This window comes from Ascaphus truei, chromosome 2 (assembly GCF_040206685.1).
Source record: "Ascaphus truei isolate aAscTru1 chromosome 2, aAscTru1.hap1, whole genome shotgun sequence".
Lineage (NCBI taxonomy): Eukaryota > Metazoa > Chordata > Amphibia > Anura > Ascaphidae > Ascaphus > Ascaphus truei.
In genome coordinates this window covers 332,722,331-332,739,902 of record NC_134484.1, presented here as the reverse complement: position 1 = coordinate 332,739,902, position 17,572 = coordinate 332,722,331, and the positions used below count along the sequence as shown (strand labels likewise).

The window sequence follows — 17,572 nt, the reverse complement described above, 5'->3', positions numbered from 1 at the left end:
ACGCTGCCAAACGCGGGACAGCAGTAACGCATTAATGTACGATTATCCGGGCAGTAACGGCTGCTGTCTACTATAGATCAGTACACAAACTATTAAAATTGCATTATGAATAGTAATGTTTTCAGGTTCCCGTTGTTTCATATTTTAATGTTTTGTCATACTGTACATTTTTGCTATGATGTTGTATGTTTCTTTTTAGAGACTTATCACATAACACATTTATAAGCAAATAAGTGACATTAAAGCGTGCATTAGTGGTTGGTAAGAATAGCGATAATGCTATGTTACATATTGGGTCATACATATTTTTTTACTTTCTTGGTTGCAGCTGAAAGAAGGCAGTTACATTTGCAGCCCAGAGAGCTGGGATTCCCATTACCACACACTGCACTTCTTACATGGCCACACTGACAGAGAGCGTCATTCTGTTTCTTTATTACCACAAAAGTTCCAATGTCATAAATTCCTGCTTGTCTGTTAGATCAGTTTGCTGGGAGTGAATGAGTTTTACCTCTAGTTTCCAAAGCATAAATGAGCATTACTATACAACACTCCTGTGCTTCACGATGAACCTTATACAGTTATTCGGAAAAGACTCAAACGATGATTTATTTCAATGGCGCCCCGTGTCTAGGTCCCCGTCCCACGCTGTGCGAGCGTCCTGCATACACACTCAAAAGTACTCTGTAATCGTAAGGAAAACTGCTGCCTGCTAATGATGGGTACTAAATGAGCCAGCTCATTACATAGCAACGCATCCTATAGTAATTCAGTAGCAGTCATCATTTCCTTCTTAAATCGTCACCCTGATTCGTCTTTTTGCTCTGCCCCAACACCGTGAAGCAGGCTCCAAACTATACACAATGTCCATGGTGAGTCAAAAGGTGAGAAAACCATTTCACTGCACACATTTCCCATATTGTGTCTGTGTACTGGTCACTCACGACTGTATTGGGTTCATATCTGCATCCTTTTGGATTCCCTTATTTTATAAGAACTTTATTCCGTCTCTGTGAGCTAAAGTACTGAACATATACTTTACTGTATTTAGAGGTTCCAGTCTCTGAAACCTCCTTACAGAAGGTAGAATTACTAGTTCTTTGGTTGTACACCAACACCCATCACCTTTAGCACTGTGGGTACTCTGCCAGTACCTTTGAATTCTATGTCTCGCATACTTTTTGATCTACTAGTAGTGAGTTCCATTCTTCATTATTCGCAGTGACAGTGTCAAAGCCATAAGATGCTCCCACTGTACATTGTGTGAGAACTAAAACTCATAGACTTTTTACTTTACTCTATTGATGTGCACTGTAATATGTTTATTATCGAACATACAGAGACTAAATCCTACATAAAAAGAAGAAAACAATAGAAAGTAGCAAAATGCCTCTTCCTTTCACAAATTAGAAATATACATCACTTCTACTGTACTTCTTCATACTAATTACTTAATTCACTGACAAAGCCTCCCGGCGTTTGCAATTTCAGAAGAAATATTTGGACAAAAAAAAAAGGTAATTCAATTTCTCTACAGTTTTGGAATACATTCTGCATCATGTCTTATGTACAGTAAGTAGAATCACATAAGAAGCCCCTAACAAATGCAATATGAATATTCTGCCCAATGTGTAATTTTGCTTTCGCTTATTAAATCGTGTGTGTGTGTGTGTGTGTGTGTGTGTGTGTGTGTGTGTGTGTGTGTGTGTGTGTGTGTGTGTGTGTGTGTGTGTGTGTGTGTGTGTGTGTGTGTGTGTGTGTGTGTGTGTGTGTGTGTGTGTGTGTGTGTGTGTTTTGGTTGGGATTCTGCTGAAACTCTATTGGCTTGAGATGTTTTTTTAAATTATGATAGAAAATAAGCAGGACATTTTTCATACATTTCGAATTTCAAACTTTTCACAAAAGTTTGTGTTTTAGAATGTGAACCTTAAAGCTTATTTTTTTTTAAAGAAAAGAAAAACAGCACAGAAAGAAAACGAGTACAAGCCTTTTCGCTCGGATTCGAGCGTTTGTTCCGATGTTCGACGAACTTCCGAGCAAACGCTGCAGTTCAGATTTCTCAAACTTGCCTATCCTTTCCGTATTGGGGAAATAATTGGTTTTTGCCAAATTGGATCATTGGATCTCCACAACTTTTGGAGGTTTTGCTACGATCCTAAGCGAAACTCACAAACACTGCAAATGTTTAACACATGAAGTCGGTGCCATTGAATTTTTTGTTTTACTAACTATGAAAAATTGTCATCATAAACTGCTTTTTTTCGTAGGTTATTCCTTGTACTGCAATAGTGCCGATCGGGTGGGGGGGGGCACTAAAATACATAGACTCCCATTGACATAAATGGGAGTTTCAGTGTCATAGCGCCCTGATCAGCACTATTGCAGTTTATGAAACAACCCCCTTAAAGCGCTAGTCGGAAGGTATGTCTGGGCACAAATAAAGTGATAGCACACATCAATGTAAGGCAGGGGTGGCCGACTCCAGTCCTCAAGATCCCCCGCTCGCCCGCCCCCCAAACAGGTCCGGTTTTAAGGCTATCCCTGCTTCAGCACAGGTGGCTCAATCAACTGAACCTCTGATAACCTGACCTGTGGGTGGCCTTGAGGACTGGAGTTGGCCACCCCTGATTTAAGGTATACTGTAGCTAACAGAACTGTCAACGAAAGCCTAAAAGTCACCTGATACCGCTGATTGCAGTCCAACGGCCCAGGAGTGAAGTAGTCCCGGCTCTCCTGACCTGTCAACAGCCCCGGTCTGCCATAGAAAATTACAGGACAGGGTAGTTCCCTGTCGCTGATAGATACGAGTGCGAATTTCGCTGAGGTGTAGGGCATTTAAAAGACTCCATCCAGAAATAAATGAGATAACTGCAGAATCGTAAACACGTTCTGCAAAGGATCAGCGGTGACCCTATTTATTTTTGCTGAGATAACCAACAGTGAAGACGCTATCAATATGTTGTCAGGAGGAAAATGGCAAAGGAAAGGTGCCGTGCAGAGTTTTATTATGTTTTGGGACCAAATAAAAAGGACTGTGCTGTAAAACAATTTCTTTCAATATCTTTTCTGAGAAGGGGATAGTCTTATAAATAATGTAAAAATGAAGAAACAGTTGAGCACATTAAAGCACCAATAAAATTGACTGCTACATATTATTCAATGGCATTTCTATCTCTGTGGCGTTGTGTGTCAATCACAGCGGCAGCACATAATGGGATTAAGTAATAAATGTGCAAAGCTATTACGCGTAAATTTGAAAATCTGATTAATCTGTAATATCCTTTGTACGGAAAGTCAGAAATGGACATTGCACTGGGAATACTTACAAGCACTCAGCTGAAATTTCCAAATTGATTTTGGAACAAACTAATAAAAACACAAAGACTTGCTGACATTTTCATAAAGTGAATTCTGTCAAGCTATGTCTGGCATTTAAATGACCACTGTCATTTAATAACCAGGAGATGATGACCTATCATAATTGGTAAAATATAAAAAAAAAACAAAAAAAAAACAAAAAAAAAACTCCAATAGTTTCCTAATAAAAAACACGAAGAGGCAAAAGCACTGCATTTTTTATGTGAGATTTAGTTATCCACTATACAGCAACAGAACAAAAGGGAATTTAAGCAGATAATTAATTATATAGCACAAATGTTGGCTTGAGTGGTCATACAGTAGGACGCAAGTAATGTTGTACACCACAGTAGTGGAGAGGAAGTGGGAAGAGGACATGGCACGCTTCTGCATCAACACTACAGTACCATTGTATCCTACAAACACGTGATATTCTACTCTTGCTTAACCCATCTCCAAGCCTTTGCATCCCAAATCTCCCGGAATAAAAACTTGCGCATTTTGACCAGTATGATCATAACTTCCTTCTCCTTTTTCCCTCAATGATACATATGTTGAGAAATAAACTGCATGAAAATACTTTCTTTCCAATTACTATGAAGAAATCCAAGCCACGTACTGTACGTTTTTTAAAATAACTATTTTGTACTTTTATGCGGGCAGCTGCATATTTAGATTTTCTGAAGCATTCTTTTACTCAGATGGATATAGGCCTCTACAACTGTGTTGTTTTGTGAAATCTGAGGGTTGGGCAGGAGGTTCCTTAAAAAAATATGGTAATGGCTTATAGAATATTTGACTCTACCAAACCCTAAATGTCATTTAAATGTTAATACAGCTAAACCCCGTTATAGCGCGGTCCTCGGGGTCCACCCGAGACCACCGCGTTAGTAACAAGGTCGCGAAAAAACAAAATGGCCGCCGTAAAAAAATTTTTACAAAAAATGGCCGCCGTGATCTGGGACTCCGCGCTGCCGAAGGGGGAGAGCTGAGATAACTCTCCCAGAGCCCAACGTCACAACGGCAGGCCCCTGGGCCCCCCCCCCACTCCCAGCAGCACTTACCCTTACCCAGCATCTGCAGCAGTTGTGCAGAGATGCTGCGAGGGGGAGGAGAGCTCACGCAGCCTTTGCTGGGATGTCAGTTGTTTCGGAGTTCCTCGGCCAGGGATCAGCTCCCTTCAATCCTCCCCCTCAGCAACAGAGATACAGGCAGGGAGAGGGGGGGGGGCTCTCCCTGAGCCCAGCGTCGCAGCGGCAGGCCCAAAACAGTGTGCTGTGAGAGTGTGCTGAGTGTGCTGAGAGTGTGCTGTGAGAGTGTGCTGTGAGAGTGTGCAGTGAGAGTGTGCAGTGAGAGTGTGTGCAGTGTGCAGTGAGAGTGTGTGCTGTGAGCAGTGTGCAGTGAGTGCTGGGAGTGTGTGCAGTGAGCAGTGTGTGCAGTGAGAGTGTGTGCAGTGAGAGTGTGTGCAGTGAGAGTGTGTGCAGTGAGAGTGTGTGCAGTGAGAGTGTGTGCAGTGAGAGTGTGTGCAGTGAGAGTGTTTGCTGAGAGTGTGTGCAGTGAGAGTGTGTGCAGTGAGCATGTGTGCAGTGAGAGTGTGTGCTGGAAGCAGTGTGCTGGGAGTGTGTGCAGTGAGAGTGTGTGCAGTGAGAGTGTGTGCTGGGAGTGTGTGCAGTGTGCAGTGAGAGTGTGTGCAGTGAGAGTGTGTGCAGTGAGAGTGTGTGCTGGGAGTGTGTGCAGTGTGCAGTGAGAGTGTGTGCAGTGAGAGTATGTGCAGTGTGCAGTGTGCAGTGTGCAGTGTGCAGTGTGCAGTGTGCAGTGTGCAGTGTGCAAAAAAAATGTAAAAAAAATGAAAAATACATTTTTGTAATTTTTTTTTTTTAAACGGGAGCCACGTGAAAACCGCGTTATAAGCAGATTTGCGTTATAATGGGTCGCACTATAACGGGGTTTAGCTGTATTAACATTGGAAATGTATGTAAAAAAAATATAAACCCTACCAATAGTATCACGGGTATACGGTAAGTGTGGTTCTGTGAAGATATTTGTAAAGGGTTGCACAGAGTCACAATGCAGTTAAAAGTTATCAGCAATACCTAAAAGGTTGGAAACCAGTGCCCTAACATAGCAGTGTGCAAACTTTTTGAGTTGTGGCGTTCGCTCCCCCCTCTCCCAATATCTCCGTGTCAAATGACGTCACGGGTCATGTCACTTCATGTGACCCCATCGCGTCATTTGACACGCATTGCCATGGCGACGCGTCGCCGAAGACACGGCTGGCAGCAGGTAAGTGAGTCACAGAGGTCTCACGCCTCCCCCGGCATTTAATTTAAATGCCGTGGGGAAGAGCGTGGGGCCACTATAAACGCCCGTGCCCCACCTAGAAGGGGGGCGCCCCCCAGTTTGCGCACCGCTGCCCTAACATGCAGCATACTGTATAGTGTATAGTCTATATCCACAGGTGAATCTTACATTTCTAGAGCTATTAAACATATCTTAAATTATGAAACAACCATTCAAAAAGTTAGAGGTGGCATAACATGGTTCAGTGCCTTCACTTTATTGCCATTTTAATACAGACATAACCAATGCTTTTGGTCACAATGATAACACAGCATATCACATTATATTTCAGAATAGCACAGACTTCCTGTTTTTTACTGTTAAGCAACATACAGTATGTCACACAAGAAACGCAAATGGCATTCATTACATCTGTATGTATTTCTTATAGCATAAGCTCTTGAAAAAAGGACACAAAAGAGTATTATTATCTATTGTACGAACGCCTTCTGATACGATTCAACCAATGCATAAAACAAATGCTGTACAGCATGCATGTAATATGCGGTGTAACAAAAAAAAAACTGGTTCCACACTCAGAATTCCTGAGTTGATGCATTTGTTATGAGCTGGGTCTTTCATACTGTATTCACATCGCTGGTTTCTCTACCAAATGCATCAGCCCAAAATAATCACATTAGGGTCAAAGAGGTCCCATCAGCTTCCCATGGTACTAAGGCGACATTTCCTACCCACATTTCAGTTAGCACTCAAGAGTTTGACGATAATAAAGGTTACTTATTAGCAATGGGACAGTTGACTACTTGAATGCATTATTATTTCATGTGGGGAAGCTGATTGTTGGCTAAGCAGGACAGAAGAATTATCTACTGTAAACTACTGTTGCTTTCAATTTCACCAGGCTAACTAAATGCCAAACTGAGGACGTTATCAAAAATAATGGTTAATGCTTAGCACAGTTACAGGTGTATGTGTACACATATACAATATATACTTACATATAATGTAAATATATTTAAAACCAGAGACATAACATAAAACACAGACAAAGCTCAGTGCCCATCCAGAAAAACTTATATACGGTACAGTGCCTAAATATACATGTATTAATAACTAATAAATAATAGTTTAACATTTTGGCCAAATTGTTGTAAGCCCTTGAGCCAACTGCACGGCAGACCACGTTTCAAGGGTCCCTAACACTAATATAGATTCTTAATAACCTGTGCATTGCCAGGAAGAATGATTTATAATAAATCTGTCAATATAAGTCGCAAAAGTTCTAAGTCTGATTGAAGCTTGTATTAACCTGTACATTACCAGGAAAAGCACTCTGTAATAGATTTGTCACAATGACACTGCATGCAGGCAAGTTTCCCTGATAGTGGGAGATGCCATGGAGTGAGCTTTTAACCATTTAAATGTTGGAGGGAGTGAGCTTCAATTAGGTAGGATGTTGCCACCCTCCAATCAGCCAAGACTAGCTGAACAAGAATTATAAAACATACAGAACACCTACAAGCTCATATTGAACCCCCAAAATACCCACAACATATATACAAGCATATAAGTTTCACAGAGGAGTGCTACTGAGCATGGCAATATATATATTTAAAACCAGAGACATAACATAAAACACAGACAAAGCTCAGTCTGTAATAGATTTGTCACAATCACACTGTGCTTTCCTGGTAATGTACAGGTTAATAAAAGCTTCAATCAGACTTAGAACTTTTGCAACTTATATTGACAGATTTATTATAAATCATTCTTCCTGGCAATGCAAAGGTTATTAAGAATCTATATTAGTGTTAGGGACCCTTGAAATGTGGTCTGCCGCGCAGTTGGCTCAGGGGCTTACAATAATTTGGCCAAAATGTTAAACTAAAAGACCATTTTATTTATTATTTATTAATACATGTATATTTAGGCCCTGTACCGTATATAAGTTTTTCTGGATGTGCACTGAGCTTTGTCTGTGTTTTATGTTATGTCTCTGGTTTTAAATATATATATTGCCATGCTCAGTAGCACTCCTCTGTGACACTCATATGCTTATATATATGTTGTGGGTATTTTGGGGGTTCAATATGAGCTTGTAGATATAATGTAAATACACCGAAAAGGGGCAACTCACAGAGCCATGAATATACTGCCCGGGTGCTCTGAGCATATATTCAATACAGATATAATGAATCAATGCACTTACAGGTGTTCCTCTAATGTTCAAGATTTTATTACAGAAAAGAAGGATAACGTTTCGGTCCTCACAGGGACCTTTATTAATGCTTGAAAACAACTCAACATTTCCTGACAAACAGTGCATATAGAAAGATCTTGCAATGCCGCCCCGTTGTTGAGTGCATTGATAAAGGTCCATGTGAGGACTGAAACGTCGTTCCTGCTATTCTGTAATAAAATAATTTACCTTGGAAGAAGACCTGTGAGTCAATCGATTCCCTTCATCATTTTTAATATGTATCATATTCATTTAAAAATTAATGAATAGATGCAATTTTTCACAAGCAGAAAATGTTCTAGAAGCGAGATCACCATTTGTTCCCTGGTACTTACTGTATTGCGGTGTCCTTGGAGAAACGATACGTGGACATGTTAACGTTTGCTAAATTGACACTGACGTCATCAATGCTTGAAAACAATATAGCAAATAATACTGATGTATTGGCAAAAAAAAAACCACACTGCAGTTTGAGCTCTTTTTTTCTGTATATAATGTGGCAAATACATTTTCATACTATATATTATTTTATCCAGAAAACCTTTGGTTCTACTAAAAAATGAACGAAAAAGACATGGGTTGTCACAGAAAACTATTTTAGTTTGCATAACAAAAAGTCCTAAAATGTTACAAAACAGGGGTGAAAGACCAAATGAAACTAATTACAGTCCTATGTTTAACATGTTCAAAATGGGATGGTTAAAGCATGTGGGGAAAAAAGATGCATCTGTTTCCTAAAATATTTTTGAAAATGTATCCTCATAATACAGCTGAACCCCGTTATAACGCAGTCCTTGGGGGCCACAGAATGAGACCGCGTTATAACCGGGATAGCGTTAACATTTTAGTTTTGATGCCTTCTCCATTTGCAAAAGTATTTTAGCTTCCTCAATCTCACGGGTATTTGGTGGTTTATAGCATATCCCTACAAACATTTTCTTTATACTTTTACCTCCATTGCTAATTTCTATCCACAAGGTCTCTACATTTTCATCATTCCCTTCATAAACATCTTCCGTTATAATAATAGGTTTTAGATCCGGTTTAACATATAAGCATATTATACCTCCTCTTCAATTTGCTCGATCCTTCCAAAAAAAGGGAATAACCCTCTAAAATAACTGCCCAGTCATGAGTTTCATCCCACCATATTTAAGTAATGCCTATGATATCATACTGCTCCCTTGCTGCTATTAATTCAAGCTCTCCCATTTTATCTGTCAGGCTTCTTGCATTAGCAAGCATGCATTTAAGGTTTCTTTCAGTCTTTCTGCGCCAAGTGGGTTTAGTCTTTAAAAGTTTTCTAGTATTATCTTTATTTACTATGGGTGTCTCGCTGCTTTCCAGACTCACACTTGCCTGCTTTATACCTCCATAACCCCTTGCTATTTCCCCATCTATTCTATTTAGTTTGTTATCTGTCTCATTCCCCTCCCCCCTCCATCCTAGTTTAAAATCTCCTCCAGCCTTTTTAACATTCTCCCCCCTAGCACAGAAGATACTTCTTCATTGAGGTGCAATCCGTCCCTAGCATAAAGATTTCACCTCTCAGAAAAGGAGTCCCAGTGCCCTAAAAACCCAAAACCCTCCTTCCTACACCACTTTCTTAGCCATGCATTAACCTCCCTAATCTCCGACTGTCTCCCTGAGATAGAGCGTGGCACTGGACGTATTTCAGAAAATACTACCTTGGAGGTCCTTGCCTTAAGCTTTTGGCCTAGATCCCTGAAATCATTCTTTTGGACCATCCATTTTACTCTAATTTTGACATTGTTGCCAACGTGTACAAGGACCACCGGGTCAGCCCAGCCCCTCCCAACAATCTGTCTGCCCGATTCACAATGTGCCGAACCTGAGCACCCCGGAGACAGCAAACTGTTTGGTTCATGCGGTTATGGCAACTGATTGCCCTATCTACCTACCTAATAATGGAGTCCCTTACCACCACAATATTTCTTGGTATATGAGCATCCTGAGTCCCCACTGTGCTGGAGGAACTATTCCCCTGGCTGCTAGAGGAATCAGTCTCCCCCAGCCTTGCAATTTCTATCCTGACACTCCCAATATCTTCACTCAATATGGCAAATCTATTTGGATGGGTCAGCTCAGATCTGGCCTACATCTTCCTCATGCCCTTGCTTCCCCTTCTAATTGTTACCCAGCTACATACCTGCTACTCACTCACAGCACCACCATCTACATCACAAGTCCCAGCAAGGGGCCTGCTCAGTGAGCATTAAACTCCTTTCAAGATTGTCAATGTCCCTCAATATTGCAGGTTTCCTCTTCAGATCAGCAATCTATGACACTAAAGAGACCACCCACTCACACTTCGACAGCAGCATACTCCTTGGAACAGCTGCTCCAAGTGCACATACATGTGGCAAGATGTGCATTGAGTGGCATTCTCAATCCAGCTCATTATTGCAACTATGAAGTTAAAACTACCAACAATAAAATGTACTTCAATATACTATACCTTGTTTAGCCCATTCCTTGTTCAAACTCCTTCTGGTTCTAACTGCACACTTAATACAACCAGCACTTGAAATCAACCAGGACACGCAAGTGTTTAAATAGGGTCACACACACCCTCCACCAGGTGTTAGGTTAGAAATCAACTAACCATGCCCACTGCTGGCTCAACCAAGCAGGAGAAAAAAAAGTTAGAGGCTTTCAATGATCACACACACTTTGAAAATAAATTAATCCACTGTACACTCATCAAATTCAGCCACCCGGCTAGTATACACTAGTATACTTCCCTTCTGGTCCTAACTGCACACTTAATACAACCAGTACTTGAAATCAACTAGGACACGCAAGCTGTATTTATATCTAAATAAAAAGCCCACTGTGTCTCTATTAAAATTACACTTCAGCTACTTTTTGTTAAAAAAAGAAAGTTGCCATCTTTCCCACTCCGTAGACACCACCTGCTTAGCTCATCATCCATTGAAACATAGAATTTGATGGCAGAGTGTTAGCCCTGAGTCATAATTTGGCAGGAGGGTACCTTGACCCCTGAGCCTTGCCTTGTGATCCACCCATGGGGCTATCTGGTTGCTGGGTCTTGCTAGTTAAAGTTAAGGTGCAAGTGTAGAGGCTGGGAAGACTCTGATTTAGGTTTTCATGGCAGGCTTTTCTGGGGAAAATGTTTAAAGGTGTGTTCCTGGGCAGGTGTCGCCATTCTCCAGGTATACCTTACCTAACTTCCACCCACCATCCATTCTTTATTTCTTTTACAAGTTTGTGCATTGTTGATGTCTGCTAATTTTTTTACCTCTGCATGTCTAATTTTATTTAAAACAAACACATATATATGTGTATATATATATATGTATATAATATATATATACACTGCGCCTGGATAAGATATGCCAGCAAAAATTAGAAAAATAATAAAAAATTAAATTAAATAAAAACCTATATATCAAAGAATAAACTCTTACTGCATAATCAATGAAACCTAATTAGTTGTGCATAGACAAATACACATGGTGTGCTGTGGACCCTCCTATAAACACACAATAAACATAGTCCTATGGAGTCCAAAAATGTGTCCAATGTGGGGGAATAAAACAAAGCACTATCAGGAAACAGGCAGCTTCTTAACAAGGGCACAACGACCTCCCTCTCCACCTGCATAGAAAAAAAAGCAGAAAAAAGCGCCGAATCCTAGTGCATTACTGTGCAAAAAATATATTTAATTTCCAAAAAAGGCTCATAAAATGAACTCACAAACATAGAATATATAAAAGCATGTTATGAGATAATACTCATGCTCCATCCTTTAGCTTCTTTGCATAGCCAGTTAATCAACCCCACACTGATGAGACCCATTAAGGTCAAAACAGCTGTCTGTGGGTGGGTTTTCTGGCTATGCACCTTAACCTTGGCTGTGCTCAAAGCTGTGACCATGCAGCAAGCTTAAGCCTATAGGGAACCATGTTAAAAATGGTTTTTGAAGCAGAAAGTGGCACTGTGTGCTCATTTGCATGTAATTTCCCAGAATCCCTTGCTGCAGTGGAAGTGCTGTGTGCTGGGTGATAATGGTGAAAGGCGGGGTTGCAGACCTGCCTAAGACATGCAGATGAGCATACAGTTGTATTACATTTGCATATTTGCTTTGCTGTGGAGGGTTTTTGTCACTTTTTTATATATATATATATATATATATATATATATATATATATATATATATATATATATATATATATATATACTGTATTAGAAAAAATAAATATCTATGTTCTTCACATTGTCCTGTTTTTGTGATAAGGGTTTTTCTTTATTAATGGTTTGACAAGGGTTCGGTTGGCTGTTATTAGGAAGTATATGGTTGTGACTCCGGGGATCAAAGAATCATTTTCCCACCGAGTCTGCCCACTTTGCCAATTGTCGCAAAGCCTCAAATTCTACATGTCTCGGCCTTCTTTCATATTTAGGATAGTCTTCATATATCTATTGCAAGCATGTTTGAATTTGCTTAGTGTATAAACCACTACAGTGCCCTATTGACATACAGTACAGCATACAGTACGTCTTAAAAAAGTGCCACCTCTGCACTTCCATTCTGCTGCCGGAACCGATCATGTAATCGCTCAGAAGGGTGGTCATGTAACCCTTCACTGCCAGAGGGTCAGTGTCCAGCAGGTGGCAGAACCCTCTGGCCCTGAAGGGGATGACCTCTATCACCCTTTTACAGAAACTATTCCATGAATCCACCACTCTTTCCTTGTAGTACTCCCTTACATTTTCCCTAAGCCTCATACCCTCTTGTTCTAGCACTTTTCTTTCTCTGAAATATGCACGTCTCCTGTACCTTGTTGAAACCAAGGATCTGGTTCTTCGAAGAGCTTATAAATCGCCAACACAGTATAGTGACCGGTATCACAGGTCGTATGGGTTTGTTCATAGCCAGGGGGTCCACATTTCAGTTTCATGACGTTTGTTATGTTGAGCAGAGATCAAACATTGATTAATAAGTGTAATCCAATTTTAAACACCAAATTTCTTCACCCCCCTTCCAAATGGTCATCGTGGATGACAAACATGTTGCTCAAAACCTAATCTAGTCTAATGTATGAGTTCCTTTAGATAAATGAAAACATAAAATACAGATATAGCACAACTTACTGTCTCCAGTGCCAGGGCTGAAAAAGCTTCAAGCCGCAGCTGTGGAGAGAGTGTTGCCGCGATGTCGCTTCGGGGAGTCCATCCTTCTGGATTGGACTCCCCACAGCGGTCAAGCATTGTTGCCCTGGTGCCGGAAATAATAAGTTGTGCTACATTTGTAGCATACTGTATTTAAAAAAAAACAAAAACATAAATATAATAGTAACCTGCAGAAACAAAAAAATAGCTTTAAAAGTAAGATTTTGAAGTGCATTAATAAACGGGTGTCTGGTTCAGAAAAAGGGTTTAGGGCAGTTAAGGATCATTAGCCTTTCTCCAAATGATTAAGATCTAAGTCGTAGGTATAAAAGCAGCACAGAAACACTGAGACACAGAAAAACCTGAGGATGAGACCTGATGAATATAACAGGATTAAATGATAATGAAAATACACAATAATCCAAACCTTTTCATTTCACATAAATAGCAGAGTAAATTGTTACAGCTCAGCTTTTAGCGTCTCCATCACTCCACATCACGTTAACATTCTTTTCTTTTTAAGCATCACAAGTAATTGAAAACTATCTACTGGTAAAAAAAAAAAATGCTATTAATTTAAGTGCATTTATAGTGTGTTATGTCACTAATAGACTTAGCTAACATTATTCCTTTATCCTTTTTACAAATCATTATTTTATTGTCCTCTCATTTGTAAGATTTTTGTTCCACTTAACGTAAAGCAGAGTGAAAGCTTCGCTGAATTCTATTATGTTATTGCCCTGTCATTACTTTAACTCCATTATACAACACAAAACCGGCATCAACCTCCATTTGTCATATTATTTATTTGTAAGGATTATGTCAGAATTCAGCCTGTCAGTATGTGCCATCTCAACATAATTTGTAGTCGGCCTAAAATCACCCTGCTCCCTTGGTTTAGTTGTGATTTGAAAGCATTTATCCTTATTGCTTCATTAAAATCATTATGGTTAATAATATTGACTTTGACCCTGCTACGACTAAACATGCATTCCTGTCCTTGAAAGTGTACTGTACGTTCAGGAATCAAGAAAAGGGACAAAGGGAGAAAAACAATGTTGACAGCGCCTTTGCATACATGCACCAGAAAAGGAAGGAATGGAGAACAAGTTCAGCACAAATAGGGAGTGAGGCCAAAATAGCATTTCTTTAACTTATAATATTTTGCTGTTGTTGTTATAGTATTTTCAATGATGTAGTCCACATAACAACATACTGTATGTTGGAGTTGTCAAAAAGGGAACGGTATTGGCCATATGTGACGGTATGGTACATATGGCTTCTGTTAATGCAGATCAAGCCTGCCATCACTCCTACCTGTCAATAATACAGCATATTATATTATGTTATATATGTATTTATATATGTATCATGCCTGGTTCCAGCAGTGAAGGGACCAGGGGTTAACTTTATGTGCATTTGCAAAGTTGCAAAGCTGTCTGCGACCTTTCTCTGTACTCTGTGTATGTTGCTCTTTTTAATGTTGCATTCCTACCCACTAATCAGGGCCTGGGCACATAGCCAGCACCTGGCCCTCAATGCTGCAACCTGGTGGGTTAGGCCCCACTCACTGTGCCTGCTACCTGACGTGCACACGCTACTTGCGTGCGCACGTTCGGCACTCTTTAATGCTATTGTATCAGAGTTTTCAGACTATAATCAACTCCTCGCGGCAAAGTACAGCGTTGACGCTGCTGCGCTTGAGGGAGACAACTCAAGTTGTAATTTCGTGCGGCAGCAGCATCACGTGTATTTCGCCAGCTAATGAGTGAAATGTAAACAAAAGGAACACCCTACCCATGTCTGGGTCCCGCATACAAGTCGCGTCATTCCGTCTGCTGGGGATGAGCACACATCGCCCAGTAGATAGGGGCGCGCAGACACGCGCACACACGTCGTGAGGTACAGTAGGCAGAGTGAGCTCGGCCTTAAGGGTATACACGTGGGGAGAGAGACCCCTAGCTAGCTATTGTGCTGTTCAGCTCAGTTCAGAAGCAGAGAGAAGCTGCAGTGTCCACTCCTGTGCTGGTGTCAGACCTGGAGCCCTGAGGACATTTCAAGGAAGAGAGAACAGGGGAAATCTCTGCAAGGTGGTCCCTGCAACTATTTGAGGCCTGCTAGATATCCCCAGTTTCCCCAGTTGGGTATGTGTGTTGTGTATATGTATTGTTGTGGATATTCTTTTCCAGTAAATTAATTTTATAATCTCTTGTGTTTCTGTCTGGTGATATTGATCCCTGGAATTAGTCCTGTTCTCCTGTGACACCATAAAACACCATGTTTAGCACCGCAGAACTGTGAAGGTACCACAAATTCTTACTTACAAACCCAGAACACCATACATCCTTTCCGCCTATGATTCTCAACCATGATGAATAAAACCTGATTTGTCACATAATTACCTTAAATATAGATGCATAATTTTAGAAGGAGAAACACAAATGCTACTTTCAATTTTCAAATTTAAAATGCAAACTTTTGAATGTTCAGTTACAAGAAGAACAACATCTGTAACAGTGACATAAAAGGAATAGGGTGTCTCCTGGGTTTTGAGAAATACGCCATGCACAAAAAGAAGAGAATAACTCTTACATTTCCACTTCCTTTTAGAAAAAAAGGGTTGTATTTCTCTTTTTCTTCCTGTTTTTATACCATAAATATTCTATTCTGTATATAGTGCAAAGAGCTTTTCCCCAATGTTGACAACATTTACATTTAGAAACTATGGAATCAATCACAGCTTCACAACTTGTTTGAAGCCACTTGTCATCAATGGTCTAATAGCTGTATCCTCATTTGAAATATGTTGAACAGTTTTGCAAATGTTTGTCCCGCAAACTTCACCGCAAGAAATATAAACAGCAGATTTTATTAAATAAACAATAGATTCTGTTTTTTCAGGGGTATATTTAGGGCAAAAAGTATATATTTTTTGTTTGCACCTTGAACACACCTTGTCATACATTCTAGAGTGATTCAAATGTTTGGTAAATGCACACTGGAGATACCGTATTCCCTTATACAGTACGGTTGTAATGTTAAAAATCACTGCCATGCCATCTAATACATGTAGTATGAATAAGGTCTATGAATATCAATGCCTAGTTTCTGATGATAAATAAATGCAGAATGATGAATAATTTTAAGATTGCTTCCCTTTTGCCAGTACATTTTTAAAGTGCGTCCTATTTAATATATACTATTGAGCAGGTGTGCACAAACTGGTGCGAGATTTTCTGGGGGGCGAGGGGGGGAGCGGCTGTTACAGAGTCCCCGCTCTTCCTTGAAGGCATTTAAAGTAATGGCCGTGGATCGCTCAAGGCCTCTGTACTGTAACTCTACTTACCTTGCCAGCGACGCATCGCCATGGCAACCCGGCGTCAGATGAGGCCATGGCAACGTGCCGTCACATGACGCTGGAGTCGAGCAGGGGGGGAGTGGCGCGAGCAATCGGGGGAGAGTAGGCAGGGGGGGCGCAGGGGGTGCTGTATTGGACCTATGATTTTAGGGGCTCTGCTTGGCACTTTGAAATAAGGAGTTCCTTCTTACTAAGGGTTCAGAGTGTCATAGAGGGTCAAATGATGTGTATTTTTGCTTCTATTCTATTAGCACATTTGTATGAAGTATAATGGATTGCTTTGGTAAAACCTGATTGTGCCTAACACCAATAGAAAACCTTCCCCCAAAACACCTCCCCACCTTACACCACCCCAAAAACCTTCACACTGTACCAATTATTCTGCCACCACCAGGATTCATTTACGGGCTTACACCACTGGAGTTTCTGGTCTCCCAGAAGAAAATAGAAATTAACAAAAACCCAATCTAGCAAAAGCTGTCTGAAAATTAGGGCATTCCCTTTAAAGGTAACAGAGAGCAAAGACAGTACTGTGAGATTTACTAACAAAAGGGTTACACAGAAAAAAGAGCCAAAGTTACTTATAGTAAAAATAAAATCAAACAGTTATAGAATAAAACGGAACAAAACAGAAAAACTATACATTACCCCCTAAAATCTGCTGTAGGTCCCTCAGGGGGTCATGAGACAGAAGATTTGTGTGATACACACACACTACCCCAGTTAAGTGTAAAGTTGTGTGTCTCAGACACAAATTATTGTCTCCCACAAACCTCTAATCTGAGAGAAAGTCCAGATCCCATGTCTAGATAGTACTTTGTCATTTTTCTTTGACTAGGGACACTTTTATGACAGAATATATGGAAGAGGAAAGCTCTACATTTTACCAATTTAATCAAGGAGTATAAAATACTTAATAACTCTCTCCCAGTAGTTAAGAGATTCATGCTGTCCCTATCATCATACTCGGGGAAACCTCTAGGACATTTACAAACTAAATATAATAGACCCCTTTTATTACTCTGAGGGTAAAATAGAGCTTTTACTAATTGCCATAGTGTAATTCTACTTATTTTGACTTTATGACGACCAAATATATTCACAGTTGACAGATTTATACATAACATTACTAAAAGTTGTATCGAACAAATTATTTTCGA

At 40.2% G+C, this 17,572-nt stretch overlaps 1 protein-coding gene across 7 annotated transcripts in view; it reads right to left on the bottom strand.

Annotated features, from left to right (window-relative positions):
• Positions 1–17,572, bottom strand: part of POU6F2 (POU class 6 homeobox 2) — a 536,643-nt gene that overhangs the window by 305,348 nt on the left and 213,723 nt on the right. The window lies entirely within an intron of this gene.